We start from the raw sequence: 8,128 nt of genomic DNA, 5'->3' as shown, positions 1-8,128 counted from the left end.
ATCATTGGAGCATAGGACACACGCACATTTAAGAAGTATGATAACTGGTAATTGGTACCTAAATATTATATGTTGTTAATCGATTTAATTATATTATAATTTTATATGATTTTATATATATATATTAAAAAAAATTGTGCATAATTTATATTTGTTATAGTAAAAGAAAGAAAAGAAAGAAAGGATATCGGGCTCAAACACCTACCAAAATTATAATATAATTAAATATGTGGAATTTCCAGTTCAGTATTAAAAAAAAAATTCATTTCGATTTTTTTAAAAGTAGGTTCAAATTTTAAAAATACTAATTTTGAAACTATTTTCCATCAATAGAAAGTTCACGGATAAAAGAAATGGGAGTTCATCTCAAATTCCTTCAACTCCTGCATATGATTCTGTCATTTCACTTCCAGTCACTTGTTTGATCGTGTTCTCATTTTATTTTTTTATTTTATTTTATTTTCCAGAAATAAAACTAATGAAAAATTTTTAAAGTCATCGATTGTTTCTCATTTTGGCCTAAAATAATTTTTGACAACTAGACAGTGAGTTGTTTCTAGTAAAGTTTTTTTTTTAGGTAATATTTTCTATCAAATTAATCATCTAATATATATTTATCAGAGTGTGCAACGGATAGCTTACACCTATGACAAATTTCGAGGATGAAATTTTTAAAATGAGAGAAGATTATAACAATTCCAAAATTTAAGTTATCCCTTGAATTTTATACTAGTATTATGGTTGTATGTGATAATATATTATTAAATAAATAATAATAAATACATAATCTAATTTGGCATTGAATTATCAAATATAGGATTAATTAGGGATTATTATTTGGAGCCAAATTAATAGAAATATGAAATTATAATACTAGTTGAGCCAAATTAAAGTTAAAGATAATAAATAAATAAATATAAAAGTAAGAATAAATAAATAAATAATAATAATAATAATAATAATAATAATGGATGTGGTAGTAAAATAAATAATTAATTTTCTGTTGATATACGATATAGTGTAATTTAATCAGAAATTAATTTATTTATACAATTATATTAAAAAATTTAGTCAAAATATAATTATTTTAAATATTTATTAAAGATAAATATAAATTTATATAATTTATAAATCAAATCTTTTGAATATACGATGGGCCACGCTCTTCCTCCTAGGGGTGAGCAGCGGGTATACAGATCCGCCAAAACCGACCGAATCGAACCGATCCGTCACATTTTGGACGGATACGTGATGACGAGCGGACGGTTGCAGATTGATTTTCTCTAATCCGCCAATTTGGCGGATGGATGGTGGATTTGAGGTTTCTTTGGCCGCAACCGAACCGCCAAACCGCGAGCACCCTTAGTAATTTATAAGACTTTGTGTTTTCTATTTGTTTAAATATTTTGTTTGTTTTCAATTGAAAAAGAGTTCAAATATTCTGTTGAAAAAAAATTTCAACTTGAATATATTTTTTGAATTGAAAAAAATAAACATATTATTTATCTATATTTTTTTATTTTTAAATCTAACTCTAAAAGTAATAAATAGAAAATATGATATATGCTAGTTGGTTTTTGTTTTCAAAAACATATATAAATGTAACAATTCAGAGACATACAATCACTACTATTGCTCTGTTTATGGTTTTGGTGGTTTGAATTGTTTTTATATTTTAAGAACCACATATTGTAATATTTTATGTGGATGAGGCATGCAATGATTGTGATATTCTAAAGTTTCAAACTTTCTTTTTTTAGATGAGGCATGTAGTAATTGTAATACTTTTTTAAGTCATTGACTGCAATACTTTTTTTTTCTTTTTTTCTTTTTTTTGAGGAAGTGCACAAGTTGAACTATGTTGAAAATTTATAAAATTTCAAACCGCCAAACCGATTCGCATCCATCCGCCAAACCGCCAATCCGCTCAATCCACATCCGCCGGATTGGCGGACGGATGCAGATTGATTTTCTCCAATCCGCCAATCTGGCCGACGGATGGCGGATTGGAGATTCCGTGGCCGCAACCGACCCGCGCCCACCCCTACTTCCTCCCTATACGGAGGAGGTGATGTGTGCGGAATGGAAAGAAAGGAAGAAAGGGAAAGAAAGGTGATCTGTGCAGAATGGAAAGAAAGAAAGAAAGAAAGGGAAAGAAAGGTGATCTGTGCAGAATGGAAAGAAAGAAAGAAAGAAAGAAAATGAGAGGGGAAAAAGGCCAAAAAAAAAAAAGAGGAAGGAGAAGGGGAAGAAAGGAAGAAAAAATAATGGAAGTCGAGAGAATTTTTTATAGTAGAAAGAAAGAGTAAGGAATTAAAGTTAAAGTGAGTTATATTATACCTTGAGTCACCATAATATATTTTACGTATGTTTTGACTTACCATAATTTATTTTATATAAATTATGTTTTATAAATTATTATAAACTATATTAATATTTCAGTTACGTGCATTAATTTCTAAACCCTATTTGTTTAAAATGAAACTCATGGATATGTTTGCTTATATTTTGTAAGTACCACCACGGAATTCTCATGCCTTGGGGGACTTAAATAACCATCGGCTTCTGTTTGCTCACTTTGTGGCCCTCTAATGTCATGGATCCATTGACCTCTGTTCTGTGCGGAGCAAAGTGTTGTGCGGAGATAAGTGCTACACTATTGTGGGAGCCACCTCTATAATCTGTACGAGCCACCTCTTGAATCCATACCTCTATTCTAACTGTCACTCCCGTTATCTCTGTTCTGACTGTCACTCATGTGATTTCTGTTCTGTTCTGTTCGGTACCGTGGTTATGGTTATTTATTTACATAATCTCAATTTTGCTACTTAAAAGATTAGTTGTTCAGACTAAGCTATCTTAAATATTTCAGTTACATAATTATCCATAATTATTTTGTATCTCTTATACTCTTTGTATAATATTTTTCACTCTGCCATGTGCTTATAGCTGTTTACCAATTTTCAAGAAATAATGTAAATCAGAAATAGTTTTTGAAAAGTTTTAGATGCGGGGCTGCGAAATAGACACACAGAGCACTTTTGTGGATATGTTTATATGTAAATATCAGCATTTTTGGTCCATAAATTTTGTTATAAAAATAGAAGCTCCAATGATTATTTTGGTACCCTCACTTAAATATTACTTCCTCTCGCGTTTATTAATTTGTTTAAGAATTGGCCGAAGGTAACTTCAGTTACTGGCCATCACGATGCTTAACCCCTGTGTATGGAGAGCGAGTCGTAACAAATGAGGTAAGAGAAAGAAAGAATATAATGAGATAGAGAGAGGAAGGATAAGAAGTGAGGAGTGAGATCTATTTCACATCATTAGAAGTAGATTAGAGGTAGAGCTCCCAAGCATTTTTCTTTTTAAAATTACAATTAATATTTTAAACAAATCTTAATAAGGAACAACTTCTCTCCAGTTTGGACTAGAGCATATTGCTGGGCTTCTGTGGGCTCATTACAGAGCCTACATCAACGATTCGAACTGTTCAATGCGCAGGGTTCGTCGAGTACTTTATCTTTATAAAAAATCTCGTTAATTAGATATCAATAACCACTTAATCAGATCATATTTGTATTAACAATTTATTTTTAAAATTATAGTTACCATTAATATAAATTTGATCTAGTCAAGTAACTATCGATATCTGATCAATATAATTTTTTATAAAAATAAAACATTTAACAAAATCTATATATTAAATAGTTCGAATCACCAATATAAACTCTGTAGTGAGCCTATGAAACCCCACCAGACACTCTATTGTGACTTGAAACACGAGAGAAGCGTGTGCCAGCTCAATATATTCATAATTTGCTTTAAATATTAAAATGAACCAACTTTGCATCTTTGATTTATGGTCCACCGAGAAAAGAGTAAGATGACAGAGTAGCCACCCATAGAGTGAAATCAAGCCAAGTCTACCTAAGATAATAACCGTAATATTATTGACCCAAACATAAAAATTCAAAAATTATTTAAAATTTTATATTAATGACTCATATTCATTTTATATATAAATTTTACACGATACAAATTCAATATTTACTATACATCACTTTATCTAAAAAAATCTGAATAAGTATGTCATTGTCCATAACATTTTTGTAATAATAATAATAAAAAGAAATAACAAAAATGATGTAAGTTGATAAAATTATTAAATTTGTAAGAAAAAAATTTAGAATTTTAATTATTAATAATATTAATAAAATTTATAATTATTTTCAAAATTTTCTTCTGATATTATTGTTATTAAAAAAACAAAGACAAGAATTGTCAAAAGTCAAGTAAAGTTAAGTCTACATATAATATTATTATTATTATTAAAACTGGTTGTGGTTTGAAAATTATGTATATCATTGTATTGTTTAAATAATTAACAGGATGATTATCTTTTACTTTCTTCTTTTTTTTTTCATTAGTGTTTAGGATTCAAAGTTGCACTTAAAAAATAAAAATAAAAAAAGTGTAGGATTCAAAGTGACAAAAATAAAATTTTAGAGACCAAAATAATATGAAATTCATATATTAGGAACTAATTCTTTATCATTTCGTAAATTTAGACAATCCGTTTAAAATTGAATCAATTCAATTCCGTGAATACTTCATTGATAACATTAAGAATTTTAAAATCAAAGTAATACGAACAATATATATAAAGAAATGTATTTTGGTGAGAGCCGCAAATGAAACTATTGGAGGACCAAACACTACACAAGGTCATTGGTCCAAATGATCGGATGCTTATGTTGTATAATTTGTTACAAAAGTGATGGTCCACAGACATGTTTTTCATATGCATCGATCTGGCATAATCTTAGTGGAGGATCCAAACCAAGACTATTGAAAGGAATTGCACTAGAATTTTCAAACCCAACTAATAATTTTTCAAGTTTTATTATCTATAAATACCTCGCCATCCCTCCATCCTATTACTGTCTTTCATAGCTTTCTATTAATAACAAGCCTACAATGACATTCTTGGCCAATACACTTCCCAACCACTTTCTTTCTTTCCGAGCCCTTTTACTATGCCTCATCATCCTTGCACTGCCCACTTTTTTTTATTATGGTGCTTTTGCTTCTTCCTTAACTAGAAAACAAGGAAGTGAAGCCACGGCTCTCTTGACGTGGAAAGCTAGTCTTCACAACCAAAGTCAAACTCTCTTGTCCTCTTGGGTTGGAAGCAACCATTGCAGTTGGGTTGGAATTGGTTGCAACAAGGCCAACAGAGTTGCCTATATAGACCTTCACGGTTATGGTTTGAAAGGTACTCTTTCTAATCTTAATTTCTCATCCTTCCCCCATCTCCTCACCCTTCGACTTTTTAACAACTCACTTTATGGGACCATCCCCTCCCAAATTGGTAGCCTTTGGAGACTCACCTACCTTATTTTGTCTCTCAACAATCTCTCTGGAACAATTCCAACCGAAATAGGCCAACTGACTAATCTAAGGATCTTGTACATGAGTAGAAACCAAATCAGTGGCTCCATCCCTCAACAAATAGGATTGCTCAACTCTCTCAATGAGATTGGCTTGCATACTAACAATCTCATGGGTTCAATCCCTTTTTCAATTGGAAACTTGGGCAACTTAACCACTCTGCACCTTTATGACAACCAACTTTCCGGATCAATCCCTCAAGATATTGAGATGCTGAGGTCTCTCGTTGATCTCGAACTCTCAAGGAACAATCTCACAGGTTCAATCCCTACATCTATAGGGAACTTGGGCAACTTAACCACTCTGTACCTTTATGAAAACCAACTTTCCGGATCAATCCCTCAAGAAGTTGGGATGCTGAGGTCTCTCGTTGATCTCGAACTCTCAATGAACAATCTCACAGGTTCAATTCCTGCTTCTATAGGAAATTTAGGCATGTTAACCTTTTTGTACCTTCATAAAAATATGCTTTCAGGATTCATTCCTTCGACAATTGGAAACTTGACAAAGTTGACGGATTTAGACTTAAGTCTAAATCTATTATCAGGCTCCATTCCTTCAGAGATAGGAAATTTAAAACAACTTGGTTATTTGATACTCATTGATAACCAACTCACTGGATCTATTCCTCAAAGATTGAACAATCTTACACATTTGAAATGGTTTCTTATAGCTTACAACAAGCTCGTTGGTCATTTACCAGAAAACCTATGCTTTATTGGATTACTTACAGAATTAGGTGTAGCTGACAACAATCTCACAGGTCCTATCCCAAAAAGCTTGAAAAATTGCCATAGCCTATATAGAGTCAGGCTTGAAGGAAACCAACTGCTAGGCAATATATCAGAAGATTTTGGCATATACCCAAACTTGGATTACATTGATTTGAGTCGCAACAATTTTTATGGTGAGATATCTAAAAACTGGGGAAAATGCCACAATTTAACTAGTCTCAAAATGTCTAACAATAAAATTTCTGGTAAGATACCATCTGAATTAGTAGAGGCAACTCAGCTATCCGTTCTTGATCTTTCTTCAAATCATCTAGTTGGAGAGATCCCATTGAAATTGGGAAGGTTGGTTTCACTATTCAACCTTAAGCTGGATAATAACTATCTATTGGGCAATATTCCTCCAGAATTCAGTAAGTTGTCCAATTTAGAGAACCTTAACTTGGCAGCAAATCATCTCAGTGGCTCAATCCCTAGAGCACTAGGAGAGTGCAAGAAACTTTGGAACTTGAATTTGAGCAATAATAAATTTGGGGAAAGCATTCCTACTGAAATAGGCCAGATCAACACTCTTCAAAGTCTTGATCTTGGTAATAACTTGTTAATTGATAAGATACCACAACAGATTGGAGAATTACGAAGCTTAGAAAGGTTGAATCTCTCCCACAATGAGTTCTTTGGTTCTATACCATCATCTTTCAATAGAATGGTAAGTCTTACTTCCATTGATGTGTCATACAATCAGTTAGAGGGTCCTCTTCCTGACATCAAGGCCTTCCAAGAGGCTCCATTCGAGGCAATCAAAGGTAATAAAGGTTTATGTGGTAATGCTACTGGTCTTAAGGCTTGCTTGACAAAATTGAACACTGGGGGTGTTGAAAAAAAGGGCAAGAAAGTTATGTTACTAATTGTACTTCTTGTTTTTGGAATTTTGTTTCTTTCGCTAATGGTTCTTGGCATTTTCATGGCTTTGCGTAAGAAAGTGAGGAACACAAAAAACGAGCCATCACGAGTAAATCATGATAATGTTTTTGCAATATGGAGCTATGATGGAAAAATGGTCTATGAAAACATCATCAAAGTCACTGAGAACTTCAGTGCCAAATATTGTGTTGGAGAGGGAGGATATGGTACCGTTTATAAAGCTGACCTACCAAATGGGCAAGTCGTTGCTGTGAAGAAACTTCATGCAACACTTGATGATGACTCCGCTAATCTAAAAGGGTTTACAAGTGAGATCCGCGCATTAACTGAGATTCGGCATCACAACATTGTAAAGCTGTACGGTTATTGTTCACACCCAAGGCATTCATTTTTGGTTTATGAGTTCTTGGAAGGGGGAAGCTTGGGAAAGGTGCTGAGTACGGATGATGATATAGTAGTCTTTGATTGGATTAAGAGAGTGAACACTGTTAAAGGTGTGGCAAATGCTCTGTCTTATATGCACCATGATTGTTTTCAACCAATCATCCATCGAGACATATCAAGCAAGAATGTTTTGTTTGATTTAGAGTATGACGCTCACATCTCTGATTTTGGCACAGCTAGATTTATGAATCTCAACTCATCCAATTGGACTACATTTGCTGGGACCTTTGGTTATGCTGCTCCTGGTATATATTTTTCTATTGCGATGAATTATTTCCAATTAAATTACCCATGTAGTGTTTGTTCATTTTAACTTACTAATGATGACAAATTGCTAGATTTAAGCTTTTTATTTAATATGCATACCCTTAAATTTTCATGTATGACGAGCATAGCTACTGAAAAGCCATTTTAGATGAAAAATACGCACTAAAATAAGTAAATAGTATTGCAGATGCGTTAGTTAATTGGGGTTGTGATAATAATTCTTATTTCTCTACTTTTTAAGAGCCTTGTAGATTTGTTAAGCCTGTTGTAGCTTTAGATAGGTTGTGTACTTTGTATATATATTC

This window comes from Camellia sinensis, chromosome 12 (genome assembly GCF_055761805.1).
Source record: "Camellia sinensis isolate YWXY chromosome 12, ASM5576180v1, whole genome shotgun sequence".
Lineage (NCBI taxonomy): Eukaryota > Viridiplantae > Streptophyta > Magnoliopsida > Ericales > Theaceae > Camellia > Camellia sinensis.
Note: the sequence above shows the minus strand (reverse complement) of the source record.